The sequence below is a fragment of the Lissotriton helveticus genome, chromosome 2_1 (genome assembly GCF_964261635.1).
Source record: "Lissotriton helveticus chromosome 2_1, aLisHel1.1, whole genome shotgun sequence".
In the NCBI taxonomy this organism is placed as follows: domain Eukaryota; kingdom Metazoa; phylum Chordata; class Amphibia; order Caudata; family Salamandridae; genus Lissotriton; species Lissotriton helveticus.
Genome location: NC_136059.1, coordinates 949,808,067 through 949,833,757, shown reverse-complemented (window position 1 = coordinate 949,833,757; position 25,691 = coordinate 949,808,067). Strand labels below are relative to the sequence as shown.

The following is a 25,691-nucleotide window of genomic DNA, read 5'->3' as shown; positions in this document are numbered from 1 at the left end:
ACTGAGCTCTCGGATTCTTGCCTTTCCCTTGCAGACAAAAATGACCACGATGGGGTACAATCCAAATCGGAGGTGACCTTTTTCGTCTCTGCTTCTCACCCAGACTAATACTATATCCGGTGGCATTCCAACCAACATATGCTAGTAACTCATCCTTGGGAATAGTCTCATACGTTTCGATATCTCTACTCATATCTGTAATTCCCTTCACCAAGGCTTTATTACTTGAGTTATCTCTCATGGAACGCAGGGGATAGATTTCGATGGCATAAATAAACATCGTCTGATATGCCCATACGGACCCATTGTAACTGAATGGCAGAACCAGATAAGGAATACCTCTATCCATAGTATGTGGCATAAGACCACACACCCAACAATTAGTGGTGTTTACTACTAACTGGTGTTGATGGAGAAGTTGCACAAAGGAATTATTCACAAATTCCGACCTTCTAATCTGTTCGTGTTCAGGTAAAGTATGAAAAGAATGCAAAGAAGTAGTAGCAGGTAAAGTCGTAGGTTGGAAAATGGGTGCAGAAATCAGTTGAAGAGAAAATACAAACCAACCCACCAAAGCTAACGTCATGCTAAAAAACATCAAAAGACATGTGAACAGAAAACATTTGCTATGCATAATTTTACACAGTTTCTTCTTAAAGTTAATTTTCTCAACGGCTCTCTCAATCTCAAAAAACTCCATCCTCTAACCGATGCTGTTCACGGCGGTTAGTTTTGTTCTGCTAAGGAATGCTTCTGTCAGCCCAGGGAACTCCCTTAGACCAACCAGAACCGTTGACCTTGCGTCTTCGGCTTGCACTCTCTAGTCTTTACACCGTGACCCTACAGCTGAACCCGGATGGTGGTTCACAAAAATATACCAAAAAAGTTTCTTGGCTGAGAGAGTTCAATTCCTGAGAGAGTTCAGTTCCAAAAATAAAAAAAAAGGAATTCATTTATTTTATTAGCCCATTGTTTCTAGGACGTAGATTATAACTCGTTTGAGGCTGAAACAACAGTTCAGGTTCAGTAGTGTCTAATCTTTGAGACACAGGCACAGCTTCTTGAAGGACATCGTCATCTTCTTTCTCGGAGCCTCTCCACACCAACTCAGCGTTGCTAAACGGTGCAAACTTCGGCACCCTTTCAGTCTCTGAATCTGCAATACCTTCACGAACCCACTGGTCGTACGGCAGAGGCAACGGTGCCCTCTTACAATGTACGCCGTGGATCCAGTTTTTCTTCCCGAAAACCTTTACTGAAGTCCTCGTAGATAGCAGGACTTGGTACGGTCCATTCCAGCGGGGCTGATCATTCTTAGTCAGCTGAAATTTTTTCACCAGGACCCAGTCACCGGGATTGAGGATGTGACCTGGGTCCGCAGAAGCTGGCGGCAATTTATCATGAACCTGTTGATGTAAGACACGCAATTTAGTCGTCAAGTCATACAAGTAGTCCACTAGCATAGGGTATTCGATGTCACTAAACTTCGTTGGCCTCGGCACTCCCCAAACGTTTGCCGGACGGCCAAAGACAATCTCATACGGACTAAGGCCTATCCGGGAATGTACTGTAGTTCTAGTCGACAAAAGTGCCAACGGTAAAGCATCAGGCCATTGAAGACCAGTGCTCGCTTGAATCTTAGCCAGCTTTAACTTTAACGTGCCATTATAGCACTCAACTAAACCAGCTGATTCGGGATGATTCGCAGCGTGGAATTTCTGGTGAATTCCCAACCCTTCACACACTCTCTTCATCACCTTCCCCACAAATTCACTTCTGTTATCACTCCATACCATCCTTGCCAACCCAAACCTAGGGAAATATTCTTTGACTAGGACTTTAGCAGTGGACGAGGCAGTATTATCTTTTAGGGGGTATGCTTCTACCCATCTAGAAAAGGCGCAAACAACTACAAGGACATACTTTAAATTATTGCACCTTTCCATGTGGATGAAATCCAATTGCAAAACCTCGAACGGATACGTCGGAGGAGCAAAGTGACCAGCTGGAGTTGGGGTTCCCTTGCCAAGATTATACATTAAACACACCATGCAATTCTTGACCACATTCTCCGCACACTTGGGAATTCCAGCATTCTGCCATACTGGAGCCAACAACTTACAAATCCCTTTCACACTAATGTGAGACAAACCATGTGCCATCGTAACCACCGCAAGCACATACGCATCTGGCAACATCCATCTTTGGTGTTCTGACAATTCAACCCAACAGCCAGTCGAATCCAATCTACCCGTAGTTTCTCTCCAAACATTCTTCTTACTTTCAGTAGCTTCAGCCTGTATCGATTTCACACTCTCAATCATATCTTCGCACATTCCAACATCACCAATCCATCTCGCAGGGCCTGCCACATGCATTCGACTCATCAGATTTCTTGCTGTGTCTTTCGCAACTTCATCCGCAAACGCATTACCACGGCCAACATCATCTGTAACCTTCCGATGAGCACTACACTTCACAATCGCAACTTGCTTCGGCAAAGTAAGTGACTCGAGAAGCTCATTCACCATTCCATGCTGAATCTTAGTCCCATGGAATGTGAGGAATCCCCTTTCTTTCCACAAACGTCCGAAACTATGGGCAACACCAAATGCATACTGACTATCGGTATACACATTCACTCTCTTTCCTTCAGACAAAACACACGCTCTCGTTAATGCAATCAATTCCGCTGCTGAATTATAGCTCACTCGTGCAGTTTCAACAACTGTACTTAATGTCGTCACGGCATATCCTGCAGTCGTGTCACCATTCGGAAGCTTGTAGCATGAACCATCAACCCATAACGTACCATCAGGATCCGGAAGAGGAGAATCTTTTAAATCGATCCTACCCTTCGTCTCCTCTTCCGTCCTCAGAAAACAATCGTGCTGTTCCTTACCATCTGTATCCACAGACGTCGGCAACAATGTTGCTGGATTCAACATATTGCATCGCTTGATATGCACATGACTAGCCAAAAGTGTCAACTCATAACCCGACAACCTCGCGCTAGTAAGGTGCTGAGTCATGGTACGATTTAACAAGGTATCCACTGCATGTGGAACCATCACAATCAACGTATTATCCATCACCAGTCCAGCAGACTGTCGGATAGAAACAGCCGCTGCCGCTGTATCTCTCAAGCAACTCGGCAACGCTCTAGCTACCGCATCTAAAGTTGACGAGAAATACGCTGCTTATCACCAAATTGTTGAGTCAAAACTGACAATGCACAACCCTCTCTCTCGTGGACGTACAGTGTAAAAGGCTTACTGTAGTCAGGAGTACCCAACACAGGAGCAGAACACAACGCATCACGCAATTCTGAAAACGTTTTCTGACAATCGTCGAACCAAGGAAGAGGGTTTGGTATATCCTTACAAGTCAATGCCAATAGAGGTTCTGTCAATAAAGAAAAGTTCGGAATCCACTGTCTACAATACGACGTGATACCCAAGAAAGCACGCACTTCTCTCTGTGTGCTTGGTACAGTCTTTTGAGCAATCGCTTGAATTCGTTCTGGGGTCAACCTTCTTCCCTCCTTTGACAAGAGATGACCTAAGTAGGTCACTTCTTGGCGACAATACTGCAACTTAGAAGGTGACACTTTATGATGCAAGTCCGACAAATGTCGCAACAAAGAAAGAGTAGTTTCTTTACAGGTTTTCTCATCATAAGCGGCCACTAACAGATCATCCACATACTGAATGAGAGCAGCACCAGCAGGCAACACAAGAGTATCAAGTTGAGTTTTCAAAGCCTGACTATAGATAGAAGGACTTTCACAATAGGCTTGGGGAGCTCTCTTAAACCGGTAGCTTCGGCCTCCTAAAGAGAAGCCAAAAATATCTCTACTCTCCTCAGCAATTGGAATGCTGAAGAAAGCATTTTTCAAGTCTGACTGAAACCCAGGCAGCTGAAGCAGGAACCAAAGTCAGCAAAGCAGTAATATCCGGAACAACTGGAAACTGTGGCACAACAATCTTGTTAACCTCTCTAAGATCGATCACAAACCTGTAAACATGTGGCTGAGAAGAGTCCGTGCGTTTCAGGACAGGCAAAACAGGACTGTTACACACATTACCTCTCGTTTCTTCAATCACATCTTTCTCAATCAAATCATAGATGATCGCTAAAAGCGCTCTTTCACCATCGCTAGAAATCCGATATTGGGTAATACGCTGCATTTTAACATTCGTTTTAAGCGTTACAACATAATGTGGAATCTCCAAAAGACCCACATCATTAGGACCAGTAGCCCAAAGAGTATCAGGGAGAGAACGCAATTCCGGTGGAAGCCGATCTTTAGACAAATACATTGGAGAGATCACTTTCTTACCCAATGTAAGCTGTACTCCCGCAGGAGAACAACGTAATGTTGCATGCAACCTTTTCAACAAATCCAAATCCAACAAATTCTCACCACAACCTGTCGTTAAAATGAGAGGCGCTTCCAACTCACAAGGCCCTATAGAAAGAGACAAGGGATTAGAAACTGGGTTACGAACTGGGGCGCCAGAGAATCCTACTGAAACATTAGTTAAGCCAGACAAAGGTGCGCCAGGGAGTTTAGAGTGCATGATACAACTCTTCGCTGCACCAGTATCCAAAAGAAAAGGCTCTACCACACCCGATGTGGCTACTGCAACATAAGGCCCACTCTGATCTACTGGAACCGACACTACTCCCTCTCTTTGTCCATGGCTGTCCTAGCAATCATTATAATCAGCATTCTCACTCTCAACATAATAGTCATCAGCATAGTACTGAGTCCACTGACCAGATGCAATTTTCTGTTGATCAAAACAATTCATAGAATTCTGTGGGGGAAAGGAACGTTCGTTCTAAGGAAACGCACCACGTCCTCTACCCCTGGACACTTGCTGAAAACCACCACGGCCTCTCGGGGCCGTCATACCACTCGCGCGCTGTCACAACACACGGTACTCATTTTTATAATGGCCTTCCTCCCTACAATACGCACACTGATTTAAACCCAAGGGTGGTCTTGGAGGAAAATACCTAGCGTTCTGTGGCGGTCTCTGAAATGGGGGAGGTTGCTGAAACTGTGGGCGTTGCTGTGACTCTTGCTGATTCAAGCGAGGTGGACACGCCTGCTGCAAAAGAACCTTTGTCTTTAAGTCTTTGGTCTTTTTCTCTACTCTTTCTTTCTCATCCTTGTCCCTATTCTCGTAGTACTGTGCAGTCGCTAATATCTGGGCCGACGAGGAAACAGCCCAAGAACTCTCAGAATCTTTCAACTTATTACACAGTTCAGGAAGTAAGTTAAAAACAAACTTATCTACGAACAATCTTTGCCCACCTTCCGTACTCATATCCTGGCCACTATGATCTATAAATGTTTCTTCAAACCTAGTGAAGAAATCAGATACACTTTCATCTTTCTTCTGCTTACATGCTGCTAACTTATCCCAATTCACTCGTAAAGCAGGCATCATCGTCTTCATTAAATTAATAATTCTGCCAGGTAGATCTGCCACTAAAGCTTCAGATTTAGCACCACCAACCTGTCTAGCATCTGCAGCAGCGATATTCACCCATGAATCACCTAACTCAATCGCATGATCCTCATGACGAATTTTTGCCCATAGAGGTTGAGGTACTACATTACCCAACAACATATCTATGTCTGCCAAATTCATGATGCATGCGTCAACTGTCTGGGACAATTCTTTGTAATAGCCAGCCGGATTCTTACGGGGATCAGGTAAGGTCTGCTTAAGAGCCAAGACCTCTGCTCTCTTCCAAGGGACATGTAGCCATACTCGCTGAAAATGAGGCAGAATAGCTGGATTAGCGTTTGGGCCCCCTTCCTTCCAATCTGGGGGAACTTCTCTCATGGGATACTGTCTCGCTTTTCTCCTAACAGAGGAAGCAGGTTCGTGCAATATCTGAGGCGGAAGGCTAGATCTAAAAGCCAGTATCGTCTCTACGGTATCTGTAATATCAGATTCCACTATCATCCCTTTAGCAAAATCCGACTGAACATGAAGTAGTTCCTGCGGGATCAAACCCAAATCATTATCTTCCCATTCCTGACGCAGAAACATACACATCATATTAAAAACATACCTCTGCTTAGGCGGTACCCACTGAAAGAAAACATCCATAACCGCTGGCAAACTATACCTTGAGGCATTCATAATCCATTTACGAGCTAACAAATCCAACACAGCCCGTTCCTCGGAACCAGGAAGCTGACTACGACTCTGCTTACGTTCCGAAACAGGGGTCATATTCAGTGACCCAAACAATGGAGACAATAAACTAGAAACAGTTTATGTCATTCGTTTTCGAACAGAAGGAGAAGAAGCAGTCATAAGAACAGGAGAATAAGTGTTTTGAGGCAATGAAGGTGTAGGAATAAGAACAGTAGGTGTCTTGTAGCATGAACCATCAACCCATAACGTACCATCAGGATCCGGAAGAGGAGAATCTTTTAAATCGATCCTACCCTTCGTCTCCTCTTCCGTCCTTAGAAAACAATCGTGCTGTTCCTGGCCATCTGTATCCACAGACGTCGGCAACAATGTCGCTGGATTCAATATATTGCATCGCTTGATATGCACATGACTAGCCAAAAGTGTCAACTCATAACCCGACAACCTCGCGCTAGTAAGGTGTTGAGTCGTGGTACGATTTAACAAGGTATCCACTGCATGTGGAACCATCACAATCAACGTATTATCCATCACCAGTCCAGCACACTGTCGGATAGAAACAGCCGCTGCCGCTGTAGCTCTCAAGCAACTCGGCAACGGTCTAGCATCCGGATCTAAAGTTGACGAGAAATACGCACATGGACGCTGCTTATCACCAAATTGTTGAGTCAAAACTGACAATGCACAACCCTCTCTCTCGTGGACGTACAGTGTAAAAGGATTACTGTAGTCAGGAGTACCCAACACAGGAGCAGAACACAACGCATCACGCAATTCTGAAAAACTTTTCTGACAATCGTCGGACCAAGGAAGAGGGTTCGGTATATCCTTACAAGTCAATTCCAATAGAGGTTTTGCCAATAAAGAAAAGTTCGGAATCCACTGTCTACAATACGACGTGATACCCAAAAAAGCACGCACTTCTCTCTGTATGCTTGGTACAGTCATTCGAGCAATCGCTTGAATTCGTTCTGGGGTCAACCTTCTTCCCTCCTTTGACAAGAGATGACCTAAGTAGGTCACTTCTTGGCGACAATACTGCAACTTAGAAGGTGACACTTTATGATGCAAGTCCGACAAATGTTGCAACAAAGAAAGAGTAGCTTCTTTACAAGTTTCTCATCATCAGCGGCTACTAACAGATCATCCACATACTGAATAAGAGCAGCACTAGCAGGCAACACAAGAGTATCAATTTGAGTTTTCAAAGCCTGACTATAGATAGAAGGACTTTCACAATAGCCTTGGGGAGCTCTCTTAAACCGGAAGCTTCGGCCTCCTAAAGAGAAGCCAAAAATATCTCTACTCTCCTCAGCAATTGGAATGCTGAAGAAAGCATTTTTCAAGTCTATGACTGAAAACCAGGCAGCTGAAGCAGGAATCAAAGTCAGCAAAGCAGTAATATCCGGAACAACTGGAAACTGTGGCACAACAATCTTGTTAACCTCTCTAAGATCGATCACAAACCTGTAAACAGGTGGTTGAGAAGAATCAGTGCGTTTCAGGACAGTCAAAACAGGACTGTTACACACATTACCTCTCGTTTCTTCAATCACATCTTTCTCAATCAAATCATAGATGATCGCTAAAAGCTCTCTTTCACCATCACTAGAAATCCGATATTGGGTAATACGCGGCATTTCAACATTCGTTTTAAGCGTTACAACATAAGGTGGAATCTCCAAAAGACCCACATCATTAGGACCAGTAGCCCAAAGAGTATCAGGGAGAGAACGCAATTCCGGTGGAAGACGATCTTTAGACAAATACATCGGAGAGATCACTTTCTTACCCAATGTAAGCTGTACTCCCGCAGGAGAACAAGGTAATGTTGCAAGCAACCTTTTCAACAAATCCAAATCCAACAAATTCTCACCACACCCTGTCGTTAAAATGAGAGGTGCTTCCAACTCACAAGGCCCTATAGAAAGAGACAAGGGACTAGAAACTGGGTTACGAACTGGGGCGCCAGAGAATCCTACTGAAACATTAGTTAAGCCAGACAAAGGTGCGCCAGGGAGTTTAGAGTGCATTATAGAACTCTTCGCTGCACCAGTATCCAAAAGAAAAGGCTCTACCACACCCGCTGTGGCTACTGCAACATAAGGCCCACTCTGATCTACTGGAACAGACACTACTCCCTCTCTTTGTCCATGGCTGTCCTAGCAATCATTATAATCAGCATTCTCACTCTCAACATAATAGTCATCAGCATAGTACTGAGTCCACTGACCAGATGCAATTTTCTGTTGATCAAAACAATTCATAGAATTCTGTGGTGGAAAGGAACGTTCGTTCTGAGGAAACGCACCACGTCCTCTACCCCTAGACACTTGCTGAAAACCACCACGGCCTCTCGGGGCCGTCATACCACTCGCGCGCTGTCGCAACACAGGGCACTCATTTTTATAATGGCCTTCCTCCCTACAATACGCACACTGATTTAAACACAAGGGTGGTCTTGGAGGAAAATACCCAGCGTTCTGTGGCGGTCTCTGAAATGGGGGAGGTTGCTGAAACTGTGGGCGTTGCTGTGACTCTTGCTGATTCAAGCGAGGCGGATACGCCTGCTGCAAAAGAACCTTTGTCTTTAAGTCTTTGGTCTTTTTCTCTACTCTTTCTTTCTCATCCTTGTCCCTATTCTCGTAGTACTGTGCAGTCGCTAATATCTGGGCCGACGAGGAAACAGCCCAAGAACTCTAAGAATCTTTCAACTTATTACACAGTTCAGGAAGTAAGTTAAAAACAAACCTATCTACGGACAATCTTTGCCCACCTTCCGTACTCATATCCTGGCCACTATGATCTATAAATGTTTCTTCAAACCTAGTGAAGAAATCAGATACACTTTCATCTTTCTTCTGCTTACATGCTGCTAACTTATCCCAATTCACTCGTAAAGCAGGCATCATCGTCTTCATTAAATTAATAATTCTGCCAGGTAGATATGCCACTAGAGCTTCAGGTTTAGCACCACCAACCTGTCTAGCATCTGCAGCAGCGATATTCACCCATGAATCACCTAACTCAATCGCATGATCCTCATGACAAATTTTTGCCCATAGAGGTTGAGGTACTACATTACCCAACAGCATATCTATGTCTGCCAAATTCATGATGCATGCGTCAACTGTCTGGGACAATTCTTTGAAATAGCCAGCAGGATTCTTACGGGGATCAGGTAAGGTCTGCTTAAGAGCCAAGAGCTCTGCTCTCTTCCAAGGGACATGTACCCATACTCGCTGAAAATGAGGCAGAATAGCTGGATTAGCGTTTGGGTCCCCTTCCTTCCAAACTGGGGGAACTTCTCTCATGGGATACTGTCTCGCTTTTCTCCTAACAGAGGAATCAGGTTTGTGCAATGTCTGAGGTGGAAGGCTAGATCTAAAAGCCAGTATCCTCTCTACGGCATCTGTAATATCAGATTCCACTATCATGCCTTTAGCAAAATCCGACTGAACATCAAGTAGTTCCTGCGGGATCAAACCCAAATCATTATCTTCCCATTCCTGACGTAGAAACATACACATCATATTAAAAACATACCTCTGCTTAGGCGGTACCCACTGAAAGAAAACATCCATAACCGCTGGCAAACTATACCTTGAGGCATTCATAATCCATTTACGAGCTAACAAATCCAACACAGCCCGTTCCTCGGAACCAGGAAGCTGACTACGACTCTGCTTACGTTCCGAAACAGGGGTCATATTCAGTGACCCAAACAATGGAGACATAAACTAGAAACAGTTTCTGTCATTCGTTTTCGAACAGAAGGAGAAGAAGCAGTCATAAGAACAGGAGAATAAGTTTTTTGAGGCAAAGAAGGTGTAGGAATAAGAACAGTAGGAGTCTCAGATGCAGAAGCGGAAGGCAAAGGAGTTTGAGGCAAAGCTGGTAGCAAAGTTGGCGACCCTAGAGCGGGTTGCGCAGGAGGAGGTAAAACCATCTGTGGAGTACCAGGTGGCTGACAACAGCAGGAGGTTGAACAACAAAGGGTGGAACAACCGGTGGTAATGGAGGCGCAGTAGCACCCTGTACATAAGGAGGTGGTAATCTCTGTAAATGAGATATCAAAGGATCTTTCTCAAGATCTTCAATCGCTTTCGGATGAGTAGACGGCAAGGCCGGATAACATTTATCTATGGCCATGCAACGTTGCCTATCTGACACCTCAATTGCTTTATCTTCTTCGTTTTCTTTAAACTGCCTAGCAGCTTGCATTATTGATACATCCTTTTCTCTTTTATCTCTTTTAGCTTGCTTAATTTCTCGTTGTCTGGCTTCTTTACGCCAAAGGCGAAAGGAGTCAAACATTGCCGGCCGGGCTTTCTTCCTAAATAATTTAGTTTATAAATTGTCTAAAATCTCTGTATTAAAGCTACCATGTTGGGGCCATTGTAAGACACCATCTTTTCTAGTGTAGTGGACCCATACTTCATTGAACGTAATGGGGCCCACACGGTGTTTAGAATAGAGCTCATAAGTCGGAGTTCCAACCGGAGGTATCGGACACGAATCCTCCAATCGGGAATCCTTGTTGCAACCACAACCAAACCAAGTACCAAATTTGCTACGATTTGGCATCTTCGGTCACTAATCGAGCTTCAAACTTCAAGGGATTATCTACAACGATAGTCTCGCAAACATACGAGTCCCTCGGCTTTGGAAATTGCAATTTTCAAATCAAAACTAAGGACCAAACAAACTAAGAACCAAAGTACCAAAAACTAAGGACTGGGAGCGACCCACTTATACTTAACTGAGGTATCAGTCACGCCACCCGAAGACCCGTCTATCGTCTCGCCGTACAAAGCATCACAAATGGGTCCAAGACAGGGCGACAGTCAGGGCAGCAGTCCTTCGTAGCCGTCAGGAAAGCGGGAAGCCTCGCAGAAAAGACCTTCAGTCCACATTCGACATGCCGGGGTCGATGAAGTGGTGGCCGTCCTCCAGAATTTCCTCACGAAGCTCCTCACGATCTTCAGGCTTGGACCGGAACCGCTGAAGTCGCCCAACGTTGGGGGCCAACTGAAGAACCGGGGTATTTAATACCCATTGGCGCCAGGGGCACGCCCAAAGTCTTCGGGTTCCACCTGTCTTAGAATACAGAGACACGGAAACTTCTTGGTGGCATCAAAGATCAAATTTATTGGCTGCAGCCAGTAACAGAAGTCCTAGAAATCATCACGGTATGAGTTCTCAGGAGACTGCTCAATTTTACACAGCAAGTCGTCCCTTTTTATGCCAAAAATCACATTCCAGACAAATACCTAATATTTACAAACTGTCCAATCACATGTATTCACACCAAAGGTATCGCATGACAGTAAAACCCACTTTTCAGATGCCCAGCCCATGATCAATCATCGGTCAAACCCAACATTCTTCTTTAGACAGGTCGAACGAACCCATAATAAAAAAGGCCACAACCCAATCATAAATAGACCATAAAGAAAGGAGCAGAAACAGGTGAGAGTAGGATAAGGCATATTTGTGTGCAATAAAACTTTACGATGTCCTGTGCTCTGATCCTTAATCTTGATCAGCAAAAGGGCAGGAACTGGTTTAACAAGGTCGGCTTCAGGCAACAGGGTCAGTTCACTCAGGTCAAACAGGAGTCAGCACGAACTGGAGCTAAGGTGTACATGTACTTAAAAAACTTGTTCAGCCACAGTCATCGGCCTATGTGAGGGCAACCACAAAATGGCTGCCATACACAAAATGAAACCCAAGGGTTCAGAACGAAATCCCTAAATACGTAGTGAATACATCAGTCTAACATGACGAAAACACTCATACTTGCCGCACTAACTAGTTACGGTTCGCTAATATCAAATTCATAACGAAACCATGACCTTTATGGAACGGGTTCAGAATTCACGGAACCTCACCTTCTTGTTTCATTGTCCCACCCGCTTGCGATGCGTATTTCCTGTTCGCGACCGCGGATGTCCAATGGCGCGTCCGAATGGCGTGTTCACGATCGCACACTCATGCGGGATCGCATGGCCGGCTTCCAAAATCTTGTGGTGCACGCGAACGTATAGGAAAACTCGTCAGCGAATGCAGGGATCCCAGTAAGTCGCTACCAGGCGTGCAAACACGCATTTTCACGCATTTATAAGCGCGGATCACGGAATTTTCGGCAATTCCGCATTCTCCGCGGAACGCAAAATTGCCAAAATTCCGCAAATTCCGAGAGCGGAGCGGAGGGGAATTTACCGCTCAGCCCTAGTTTCATGTGTATGCCATCTAGTGTATGTGACGTGTGCAGACTGAGCCAGGTCAATCTACTGCTGGGCTCTCCCTGAGAAAGGAACATGCGTACACGTTATGTCCATGATGATATGATTGTTATAGTGCCAGCTTTCATCAGGAGAATTGCTTTTACAAGCTAGAAATCCAGGAATAAAATGTGGCAATGAAAGTGGTGATGTGGATAATGAATGGGCGTTGTATAGTGTCAAAGACCATCATAGTTACAGCTAGATACTGAGAACAACTGTCTCAACCCTCTGATCTCCACCAGCACCAGTAACAGTTACTATTAAAACAGCCGTCAGGTCTGTGGCAAGAGGAGGTAGGAAAATGGGATAGGTAGGCCTTGAAGTGTCTCGCTGATGTTTATGCCGCTGCCGCCTTGTTTTCATAGAGCGTTGATATAATGTCACATGTGATACAAGTGTTACAGGTTCTTGGTGGCGAAGTGCAAAATATCTCAATGTTCGGACTTGCAGTGAGAATAAAAGGTTTCTTATTTTAAAAAAGTGAGTCATTTTTTCCTCAACAGTCATATAGTTAATAATTTCCCAAGCTAAGTCCAGCATTGTTCTGTCTCCAGGAAAGTTACCATTATGAGGAGATATATTTACTGGAACACTTGCAGAAATTCCATCACTAATATTAGCTCTGCTGACAAGAGACCCGCCCTGGGCTATTACATTGGAATTTCGGAGTTTCCCTCATATATATTAAGGTTTAAATATTCCACACTCTTTAGAGCTGCAATATTTTAATAACTAAAATTGTCACATTTTTCTTAACCAAAGATCTGTTTTTTCTCCGTCTCTAAAGCTCTAACTGCAGTAACTCAGACACTCTCTGCCTTTATTCTAGCTGTTTTGCACTCTGTTTCTGTTATTTGCATTTTAGTGATCACGCTTTCATCTGTTAGTTGGTCTCAAAGGTTTTTAACCTGCGTGTCTGTTTAAAAAAATGTATAAGTCCTTGGGAAATGTTTGGTCTTCCTTAACTTGTTGCAAAGTGTACACACAGCAGATCACATATTAGAAATGATAACTGTTTGCACTCATCTGGTCACGTGAAGAAGGCTATGCCCTGTCGTGACCTGACAGTGTGGGCGATGGACAGCAGGGCGTTAGGACCCTGTGGGTCCTCAGGCAGAGTGACCCGGTCACCGGACACCAGATCCGGTGACGACACAGGAAAGGGGACAGATGATGACCAGGGATGGACAGGGACGGATGTGCGGACGGGCAGCTGCACTGGGTGCTAACTTGTAATAATAAGCGATGCGAATAAAGTAATGTGAGACCAACCTGAGTCCCGTGTCTGGTGTACCTCCCGGCGCACGACCACAACACGACAACTGGCGACGAGGATGGGATTGAAACGGATCGACGCGTGGATAGACGTGTGTCCACCCTGGATGCGCCGCGATTGACATGGTAGACGGGAAGAGCGACGCGGGAGCCTACCAGACAGCGACTGTAAAAAAGCTGCAGCAGATTGCGGTAAGCGCCAAGAACAAGCGCGGGCCTTTGAAAGAAGGCGCGAGATCCCGCGAGAGCGTTGGAGAGTCTCGGCGGCCATGTTAGAAGGAGGCGAGCTGAGCGAATGGGCAGTGAGAACAGCGGCGGCGGCCATCTTAAGAACAAGCAAGGCGATTGGGACGGCGAAATTGCGTGAAAAAAAGCGGCGGCCATCTTAGATGAGGAAAGAAAGAGAGACAATAATGGAGTGGCAATTTTAAGGCCAAATAACATCGGAAAAGGAAGAAATGAGAAAAGAAGTTGAAATAAATAAAACGAAGGCAGAAAAAAGGAGAATAAAGGGGCATATCAAGGACAAGAAAGGACAAAGACGACAAAAAGTGACACCTTGAAGGGGACATTCAAGAAAAGGTAAAAAAAAAACAAAAACAAAAGGAGAGCAGCAATTTCAAAGCCAAGCAAAGGGCAAAGAAGAAGAAGGAAGAAAAAAGAAGGTGAATTAAGGAGAACGCGAGCAAGAAGAAAAGGTAGGAAGAAAAAGAAGATAAAGAAGAAAAGGAAGATAAGCACGGAAAAGGTCTGAAAAGGGAGACAAAGGAAATAAAGGTCGTGATTGAAGAATAAAGGATAAATAACGGGCAAAAGAGCGCACAAGTGGAAAAAGAGCAATAAGGCAAAGGAAGATGATGGTGCAATAGAAAAGAGATTACCAGAGAATAACAAAAGGACAAATAGAGAAAGAGAAAGAAGAAAAAATATATACACATACAAAGAAAGAAGAACAAGAGAATGGAAGAAGGAGGAGAAGACTAAATAAAAGACAGAAAAGAGACACAACAAAGGAAAGAAAGGAAAAGAAAAGAAAAGGAAAGAAAGCAGAACAACAAAGAGAAATAAAAGGACAAAGATCACACAAGGACAAAAAGAAAGAGCAAAGGAGAAGTTACAAGGCAATAAAAGAAAAGAAGCAAAGAGGACACGAAAGAGGAGTAAAATAACGAGGAAAGAAGGGACCAAAGAAAGAGGAAAGAGAAAAGGAGAACATAAAAGAAAAAGAGAACGAAAGGAGACACAAAGACAACGAAAAAGAGACACAAGAGAAAAGGACAAGGAGAGCCTAGAAAAGGCTAAAGGAAAAGCATAAAAGAAAAAGAGAACGAAAGGAGACACAAAGACAACGAAAAAGAGACACAAGAGAAAAGGACAAGGAGAGCCTAGAAAAGGCTAAAAGAAAAGGAGAATAACAGAAGAAAAGGAAGATAAAAGGACACAAAAGAGACACAAGAGAAAAGGACAAGGAGAGCCTAGAAAAGGCTACGAAAGGAGACACAAAGACAACGGAAAAGAGACACAAGAGAAAAGGACAAGGAGAGCCTAGAAAAGGCTAAAAGAAAAGGAGAATAACAGAAGAAAAGGAAGATAAAAGGACACAAAAGAGACACAAGAGAAAAGGACAAGGAGAGCCTAGAAAAGGCTAAAAGAAAAGGAGAATAACAGAAGAAGAAGAAGGAACAAGCATTTACAATGCAATGGTTTTGCCTTTGTTAAAGTTAGAGCTATTGGCATTGCTCTTGACACTCTGAAGCTCCACTCTGAAGCTCCACTCTGAAGCTCCACTCTGAAGCTCCACTCTGAAGCTCCACTCTGAAGCTCCACTCTGCACTCTGAAGCTCCACTCTGCACTCTGAAGCTCCACTCTGCACTCTGAAGCTCCACTCTGCACTCTGAAGCTGCACTCTGAAGCTCCACTCTGCACTCTGAAGCTGCACTCTGAAGCTGCACTCTGAAGCTGCACTCTGAAGCTCCACTCTGAAGCTCCACTCTGAAGCTCCACTCTGAAGCTCCACTCTGAAGCTCCACTCTGAAGCTCCACTCTGAAGCTCCACTCTCCACTCTGAAGCTCCACTCTGCACTCTGAATCTGCACTCTGAAGCTCCACTCTGCACTCTGAAGCTCCACTCTGCACTCTGAAGCTCCACTCTGAATCTGCACTCTGAAGCTCCACTCTGCACTCTGAAGCTCCACTCTGAATCTGCACTCTGAAGCTCCACTCTGCACTCTGAAGCTCCACTCTGCACTCTGAAGCTCCACTCTGCACTCTGAAGCTCCACTCTGCACTCTGAAGCTCCACTCTGAAGCTCCACTCTGAAGCTCCACTCTGAAGCTCCACTCTGAAGCTCCACTCTGAAGCTCCACTCTGCACTCTGAAGCTCCACTCTGAATCTGCACTCTGAAGCTCCACTCTGCACTCTGAAGCTCCACTCTGAATCTGCACTCTGAAGCTCCACTCTGCACTCTGAAGCTCCACTCTGAATCTGCACTCTGAAGCTCCACTCTGCACTCTGAATCTGCACTCTGAATCTGCACTCTGAAGCTCCACTCTGAATCTCCACTCTGAATCTGCACTCTGAATCTCCACTCTGAATCTCCACTCTGAATCTCCACTCTGAAGCTCCACTCTGAAGCTCCACTCTGAATCTCCACTCTGAAGCTCCACTCTGAAGCTCCACTCTGAATCTGCACTCTGAAGCTCCACTCTGCACTCTGAAGCTCCACTCTGAATCTGCACTCTGAAGCTCCACTCTGAATCTGCACTCTGAAGCTCCACTCTGCACTCTGAAGCTCCACTCTGCACTCTGAAGCTCCACTCTGCACTCTGAAGCTCCACTCTGCACTCTGAAGCTCCACTCTGAAGCTCCACTCTGAAGCTCCACTCTGAAGCTCCACTCTGAAGCTCCACTCTGCACTCTGAAGCTCCACTCTGCACTCTGAAGCTCCACTCTGCACTCTAAAGGTCCACTCTGCACTCTGAAGCTCCACTCTGCACTCTGAAGCTCCACTCTGAAGCGCCACTCTGAAGCGCCACTCTCCACTCTGAAGCTCCACTCTGCACTCTGAAGCTCCACTCTGCACTCTGAAGCTCCACTCTGAAGCTCCACTCTGCACTCTGAAGCTCCACTCTGCACTCTGAATCTGCACTCTGAAGCTGCACTCTGAAGCTCCACTCTGCACTCTGAAGCTCCACTCTGAATCTGCACTCTGAAGCTCCACTCTGCACTCTGAAGCTCCACTCTGCACTCTGAAGCTCCACTCTGAATCTGCACTCTGATGCTCCACTCTGAATCTGCACTCTGAAGCTCCACTCTGCACTCTGAATCTGCACTCTGAAGCTCCACTCTGAATCTCCACTCTGAATCTCCACTCTGAATCTCCACTCTGAATCTCCACTCTGAAGCTCCACTCTGAAGCTCCACTCTGAATCTGCACTCTGAAGCTCCACTCTGAAGCTGCACTCTGAAGCTCCACTCTGCACTCTGAAGCGCCACTCTGAAGCTCCACTCTGAAGCTCCACTCTGAAGCTCCACTCTGAAGCTCCACTCTGAAGCTCCACTCTGCACTCTGAAGCTCCACTCTGCACTCTGAAGCTCCACTCTGCACTCTGAAGCTCCACTCTGCACTCTGAAGCTCCACTCTGCACTCTGAAGCTCCACTCTGCACTCTGAAGCTGCACTCTGAAGCTCCACTCTGCACTCTGAAGCTGCACTCTGAAGCTGCACTCTGAAGCTCCACTCTGAAGCTCCACTCTGAAGCTCCACTCTGAAGCTCCACTCTGAAGCTCCACTCTGAAGCTCCACTCTGAAGCTCCACTCTGAAGCTCCACTCTCCACTCTGAAGCTCCACTCTGCACTCTGAAGCTCCACTCTGAAGCTCCACTCTGCACTCTGAAGCTCCACTCTGCACTCTGAAGCTCCACTCTGAATCTGCACTCTGAAGCTCCACTCTGCACTCTGAAGCTCCACTCAGAATCTGCACTCTGAAGCTCCACTCTGCACTCTGAAGCTCCACTCTGAATCTGCACTCTGATGCTCCACTCTGAATCTGCACTCTGAAGCTCCACTCTGCACTCTGAATCTGCACTCTGAAACTCCACTCTGAATCTGCACTCTGAATCTCCACTCTGAATCTCCACTCTGAAGCTCCACTCTGAATCTCCACTCTGAATCTCCACTCTGAAGCTCCACTCTGAAGCTCCACTCTGAAGCTCCACTCTGAATCTGCACTCTGAAGCTCCACTCTGAAGCTCCACTCTGAATCTGCACTCTGAAGCTCCACTCTGAATCTGCACTCTGAAGCTCCACTCTGCACTCTGAAGCTCCACTCTGCACTCTGAAGCTCCACTCTGAAGCTCCACTCTGAAGCTCCACTCTGAAGCTCCACTCTGCACTCTGAAGCTCCACTCTGCACTCTGAAGCTCCACTCTGCACTCTGAAGCTCCACTCTGCACTCTGAAGCTCCACTCTGAAGCGCCACTCTGAAGCGCCACTCTGCACTCTGAAGCTCCACTCTGCACTCTGAAGCTCCACTCTGAAGCGCCACTCTGAAGCGCCACTCTCCACTCTGAAGCTCCACTCTGCACTCTGAAGCTCCACTCTGCACTCTGAATCTGCACTCTGAAGCTCCACTCTGCACTCTGAAGCTCCACTCTGCACTCTGAATCTGCACTCTGAAGCTGCACTCTGAAGCTCCACTCTGCACTCTGAAGCTCCACTCTGAATCTGCACTCTGAAGCTCCACTCTGCACTCTGAAGCTCCACTCTGAATCTGCACTCTGATGCTCCACTCTGAATCTGCACTCTGAAGCTCCACTCTGCACTCTGAATCTGCACTCTGAAGCTCCACTCTGAATCTCCACTCTGAATCTCCACTCTGAATCTCCACTCTGAATCTCCACTCTGAAGCTCCACTCTGAAGCTCCACTCTGAAGCTCCACTCTGAATCTGCACTCTGAAGCTCCACTCTGAATCTGCACTCTGAAGCTCCACTCTGCACTCTGAAGCTCCACTCTGCACTCTGAAGCTCCACTCTGCACTCTGAAGCTCCACTCTGCACTCTGAAGCTCCACTCTGAAGCTCCACTCTGAAGCTGCACTCTGAAGCTCCACTCTGCACTCTGAAGCGCCACTCTGAAGCTCCACTCTGAAGCTCCACTCTGAAGCTCCACTCTGAAGCTCCACTCTGAAGCTCCACTCTGAAGCTCCACTCTGAAGCTCCACTCTGCACTCTGAAGCTCCACTCTGCACTCTGAAGCTCCACTCTGCACTCTGAAGCTCCACTCTGCACTCTGAAGCTCCACTCTGCACTCTGAAGCTCCACTCTGCACTCTGAAGCTCCACTCTGAAGCTCCACTCTGAATCTGCAGCTCCACTCTGAATCTGCAGCTCCACTCTGAATCTGCAGCTCCACTCTGAATCTGCAGCTCCACTCTGAATCTGCAGCTCCACTCTGAATCTGCAGCTCCACTCTGAATCTGCAGCTCCACTCTGAATGTGCAGCTCCACTCTGAATCTGCAGCTCCACTCTGAATCTGCAGCTCCACTCTGAATCTGCAGCTCCACTCTGCACTCTGCAGCTCCACTCTGCACTCTGAAGCTCCACTCTGCACTCTGAAGCTCCACTCTGAAGCGCCACTCTGAAGCTCCACTCTGAAGCTCCACTCTGAAGCTCCACTCTGAAGCTCCACTCTGAAGCTCCACTCTGAAGCTCCACTCTGCACTCTGAAGCTCCACTCTGCACTCTGAAGCTCCACTCTGCACTCTGAAGCTCCACTCTGCACTCTGAAGCTCCACTCTGCACTCTGAAGCTCCACTCTGCACTCTGAAGCTCCACTCTGAAGCTCCACTCTGAATCTGCAGCTCCACTCTGAATCTGCAGCTCCACTCTGAATCTGCAGCTCCACTCTGAATCTGCAGCTCCACTCTGAATGTGCAGCTCCACTCTGAATCTGCAGCTCCACTCTGAATCTGCAGCTCCACTCTGAATCTGCAGCTCCACTCTGCACTCTGCAGCTCCACTCTGCACTCTGAAGCTCCACTCTGCACTCTGAAGCTCCACTCTGAAGCTCCACTCTGAAGCTCCACTCTGAAGCTCCACTCTGAAGCTCCACTCTGAAGCTCCACTCTGAAGCTCCACTCTGAAGCTCCACTCTGAAGCTCCACTCTGCACTCTGAAGCTCCACTCTGCACTCTGAAGCTCCACTCTGCACTCTGAAGCTCCACTCTGCACTCTGAAGCTCCACTCTGAAGCTCCACTCTGAAGCTCCACTCTGAAGCTCCACTCTGAAGCTCCACTCTGCACTCTGAAGCTCCACTCTGCACTCTGAAGCTCCACTCTGCACTCTGAAGCTCCACTCTGCACTCTGAAGCTCCACTCTGCACTCTGAAGCTCCACTCTGCACTCTGAAGCTCCACGGCCCTACGTGTGCCTTGTTTAATTGGTCTTGTCGTTCTTTGATTTTTATTGGATGTTTTTATGTGTTGTCGATCTAATATTTGCAGTTTGTCACACACATCGTGCAGGTAAGCAGGATCAAGGGCAGGACGTAGATGCGGGGGGGGGGGGGGACCAGCGCGGGTGAGCCCGAGGGATCAAGGTCAAGGGCAGGATGACAAGGGACAGAGGGCGGCAGGCAGCAACGGCGGGTGAGCTCGGGCAGAGAAAGGGCAGGATGAGGTGGGTTGGGTAAGCGCTGACCAAGCAGCGCCAGTGCACCTTAGCGGGCCCCGCACCTTTCACGAGCACTGACTCAGCTCCCTGGGGTCTTCACTCCCGTAGGTCACCACCACGCGTGCTCTCACAGCCCGAGCTACCTGTCACACACGGAAGAGCGAGGGATCGTGGACTTTACTCCCCCTTTGAGCCCGGGGAGAGCGAGAGCCGCTCTTGGCACTGATGCCTCCGGCGTGATCATTGGGCTATCAGGAGCAGCCCCCGTGATGCTGCTGTCACTGACTGATCGCCCCCACACCTGATGTGTGGGTTGCAGAGTATTTTGTTGTGCACGCTTAACATTCTATGGTGCATAAATTGATGTGTTTTGTTTTATTTCTGACTGTTTCCGTGTAATGAAGACTCTCGTTAATGTTGCATCAGAGAGAAGCGGGAGGGGGCGGGAAAGGGGGAGGAGAGAGCTGACGACGGCCGGCCGGAGCAGAAGACGGGCACCAAAACAAGCGGGAGGGGGCGGGAAAGGGGGAGGAGAGACGCTGACGACGGCCGGCCGGAGCACGAAGGCGGGCACCAGGAAACAAGCGGGAGGGGGAGCAAGGGAGGTGCCGGCAATGCCGGAACAGAATCGGGGGCGTTCCCGGCGTCGCGTGACGTCGGCAAAAGCCAAAGAATGTCGGGAACGCCCCCGAATCTGGTCCGGCATTGACGGACAGGCCCCTCGTCCAATGGCTAGGCTCCATTTATGGAGCCAGCCAATGAATGACGAGGGCCGAACCAAAGCCACACTACAGATCTCATCAGGATTTCGCCTGCACGAAAAAGATGCGCAGAGCGCATCTTTTTGGCGAGGCAAAACCTAAAAAGGACACAAAAGGGACACAAGAGAAAAGGACAAGGAGAGCCTAGAAAAGGCTAAAAGAAAAGGAGAATAACAGAAGAAGAAGGAAGAAAAAAGAACACAAAAGGGACACAAGAGAAAAGGACAAGGAGAGCCTAGAAAGACAATGGGTAAAAAGGAGCAACACGAAAAGACATACCGCAGGAGAAAGAGCAGCAAAGAGAAAGGACAAAGACATGCAATGAGCAGAGCGGACAAGCGCCACCAAGGAAATAAAGGCAAGAGGCACCGCAGGGCCCGGACCAAAGGTGTTGAGACAGAAGGAATATTGACAATAAGACAACAAGCTCTCCAAAGACTGGCGGTGACGAAAGTGAAAGGATCGATGATAACGGCTGCCTACGACCAACAACGAATAACAAGCATCAGACAGCATTTCAAGGACAGGGAAGGCGGAAAAGGAAGAAATGGCAGCGACACCTGCAGCCACATGGAAGGTAGAAGACAGAGGACAAGGAAGCGATGGAGACAGTAGATTCACGAAGGACATGCAGTAAACAACAGAGACTAATTGAAGAAATGTAGAATAACAAGTTCTCTCTCTCTCTCTCTCTCTCTCTCTCTCTCTCTCTCTCTCTCTCTCTCTCTCTCTCTCTCTCTCTCTCTCTCTCTCTCTCTCTCTCTCTCTCTCTCTCTCTCTCTCTTTCTCTCGTTCGTTCACCTCCATCAATGTAACTGTGAATGAGGACCATGGTAAATGTGTCACGAACATTTGTTTGCAACAAGGGGGGAGATGTCGTGACCTGACAGTGTGGGCGATGGACAGCAGGGCGTTAGGACCCTGTGGGTCCTCAGGCAGAGTGACCCGGTCACCGGACACCAGATCCGGTGACGACACAGGAAAGGGGACAGATGATGACCAGGGATGGACGGGGACGGATGTGCGGACGGGCAGCTGCACTGGGTGCTAACTTGTAATAATAAGCGATGCGAATAAAGTAATGTGAGACCAACCTGAGTCCCGTGTCTGGTGTACCTCCCTGCGCACGACCACAACACGACATGCCCTTACGTAGAGACTGACCATTTCCTACTACTATTTTTTATTGACCTCCAGTGCCAGATTGCTGTTAAGTAAACTGCATTGCCCAGGCATCTTTGGTGATCAGTTGATATATCCAATGTATTAAATGAATTTATTAAAACTTTCAATATTTTCTTCTTGTCCAACAACCCTATAACTTTACTAGTGAATTTGTACTTAAGATGAGGTGTGGTTCTTTTTCAACGAGGTGCTTACCAGAAAACCAGGTCCAATCTGTTATGATTTGCAGACGATGCTGAAAAGGAAAAGCTGAACACTAACCAGCTGGAACCGGAAACCGGGCTTGCATGAATCATATTCTGATGATGATCACCAACTTTCCAAAATGCAGTAAAGGTTTACCGAAGATTTGATCTCTAAAAAGGTGGTCTGTCGTCAATTATGTATTGATAATGCCAATAATTCTTACCTTCAACTTTCTGCCACCTGTAACGCATTTTTGGCTCCTGATTAGGATGATGCCCAAATTTCCGTCTCTGCAGATTTCTATGGGAAGCGTTCGTTCTTCTTCATTTAGAAGAGTAGTGACATTTATTAGAACATCAAGACCTGGCAAAAACTTTTGGAGTTACTCCACTATCTTAAGCATTCTTCTGCCCTTGGTGGTTCCTTCTCCTCATTTGCCTCGATCAGTGTAGATGAGGTAGGAAAGTTGATACTGGGTATTAAATGTAGATATCTAGATGACCCATAACCCGCTTTTGTCTGTGATATACTATCATTGCCTAATGTTCTTCCTCTAATGGATCTGATGAAAGTGTCCCTTACAACAGGACTCATGCCACCTAGCTGAAAGGATTCAGTGGTCTAGCCTTTCCTAAAACAAACACAAAAAATAGGCATAGACAATGTATCTAACTCTTGTCCCTCATTCTCCTCTCTTCGACTGAAACCTGCAGCACAGCACCTGGATACTCGGTCAGGTGATAATCCGAGCTATACAAGTACAACTTGATTAATTGATTGTCTAATAAAACTGATGGAATAATTTGTTGCTCAGCAACTTTTTGGTTATCTGAAAGTAGCTGCGGTTACTCGATTTCCTCCCTGGCAGTGGTTCTGAATCTGCTTTCATAGTGATGGTAGATGAAGAAAGAATGATTCTAGATCATGAGAATGCAGCAGAACTGGTATTATTTTATATCTCCACCTCATTCAATAGCATCAACCACAAATTCTTATTACTAGACTTAGAAGTAGGCATCTCCAGCACCTTCCTGAATTGGCTTACATCTTTTTTCATTGAACAGCTGCAAACCTTTTCTTTACCCTATATTTCACTGCAGCAGATTGACTGGCTATTCAGTGCAGGGGCGCTGTCAACACCCCGCTTTAGCATCTACAGCAGGGGTGGAGTTCTTGATGGGACTCTTCTGTCTTCAACTCGGCAGGCAAAGACTCTTATATAACTTGAAAGGGTGGGTGGGTGCTTGAGTATGTGAAAGGGTTAATGAGTGAGTGAAAGGTTGGATGGTAGATGGATGGATGAATGAGTGAAAGGATGGATGCATGAAAGAATGGATGGATTAGTGAAAGGGAGGGTGGATGGATGGATGAGCGGGTGGATGGATAGATAAGTGAAATAATGGATGGATGAATGAAAGGGAGAGTGAATGGATGGATGAGTGAAAGCATTGATGGATGATGAGAAAGCATTGATGGATGGATGGATGGGTGGAGTGAAAGGGTGGCTGGATGGACGGAATGAAAGGGTGAGTAGATGGATGAGTGAAAGGGTGGATGGATGGATGGATGAGTGAAAGGATGGAGCTGTGGCATTGTGAACCCCCAACTTTAGCAGCTACATCGGGGTGGAGTACTTGATGGGCTTCTTCTGTCTGAAACTTGGCAGACAAAGTTGAATGAGTGAGTGAAAGGATGGATGGGTGTGTGTGTGTAAGTGAAAGGGTGGATAGATGGATGAGTAGATGGATGGCCGAATGAATGATAGAGTGGATGTAAGGATGAATGAGTGAAAGAATTAATGGATGAATTAAGGGGGTTGTGGATGAATGTATGAGAGGATGGATGGATGGGTGAAAGAATGGATGGATGAATGATTGAAAGAGAGGGTAAATGGAAGGATGAAAGATTGGATGGATGATGAGAGAAAGGATTGATGGATGAGTGAGTGAAAGGATGGATGGCTGAGGAATATGCCACATTACAACGCATGCGATACATCGCATGCCATTACAACGTGGTTCTTACAACCACCGCGTTGTTACATCGCATACCATTACAGCGCAAGTTGTTACAACAACTTGCTGTAGAGGGCACCGGTGTTGGAATAGTATAATTTACTATTCCAACTCCAGTCTGTTTAACAGTAGGTAAGGTGTTGGATTATAAATCCAACACTTTCTGCCCCCTACAGCAAGTCATTGTAACAACTTGCGTTTTATTAGTTTACGATGTAACAGAGTGGTCGTTCTAACGACCGTGTCGTAATGGAATGCAATATATTGCATGCGATGTAAATAATGTTTCCCATGACTTAGTGAAAGGGAGGGTGGATGGATGGGTTGAGTGACAGGGAGAATGGGCAGATGGAAGGGGTGAAAGGATGGATGATGGAGTGATAGGGTGGATGGATGGTAAAAGTACGGATGGATGGTTGGGTGAAAGAATGAATGGATGAGTGAAGGGGAGGGTGGATGGATAGATGGATGAAAGGGTGGAGGAATGGATAAGCGAAAGGGAGGGTGGATGGATGGATGGATGAGTGAAAGAATGAATTGGTGAGTGAAAGGGAGAGTGAATGATTCACAGATAAGTGAAACGTGGATGGATGAGTGAGTGGATAGCTGGGGAGCTGGATGAGTGAATAGATAGATAGATAGATAGATAGATAGATAGATAGATAGATAGATAGATAGATAGATAGATAGATAGATAGATATGTACTTTTGTGGGCATTTCGAAATGCCTTTTCATCCTTTTTCCACATTGGAACTGGTTGTAGATTTACTCCAAGGAATGCAGTAACTCCCTTTACAGAAGGCGAAGGGGAAAGGATCAACTCCAGATTTGCTGGAAGTTTGGGTAAGAGCTTTCTCCTGAGGGAAAAATATTTTCCCTGTAGAAAAAATAAAAAGAAATATGCATTTGCACACAAGACTTCATTCACCCTGTACGGAATTCTTTGCTATGTAGAATTCACACGAGTTAAAAGGAGCCCTCGCAAATAGTCACTTGACATTCCCAGTACTATGTCTGTAAACTTACGCCTAGCACAGCTTTTTGGGCGTTCTGCTTGGAAGGTTGTTAATGAAAAAAAATGTAAAGGCACTTTCCGTTGGAAATGTAAATCTCTGTACT

General features: G+C 46.3%; 1 protein-coding gene across 3 annotated transcripts in view; it reads left to right on the top strand.

Annotated features, from left to right (window-relative positions):
• The window catches only part of AOPEP (aminopeptidase O (putative)), a 1,755,563-nt gene that overhangs the window by 208,701 nt on the left and 1,521,171 nt on the right, over nucleotides 1–25,691 (top strand). The window lies entirely within an intron of this gene.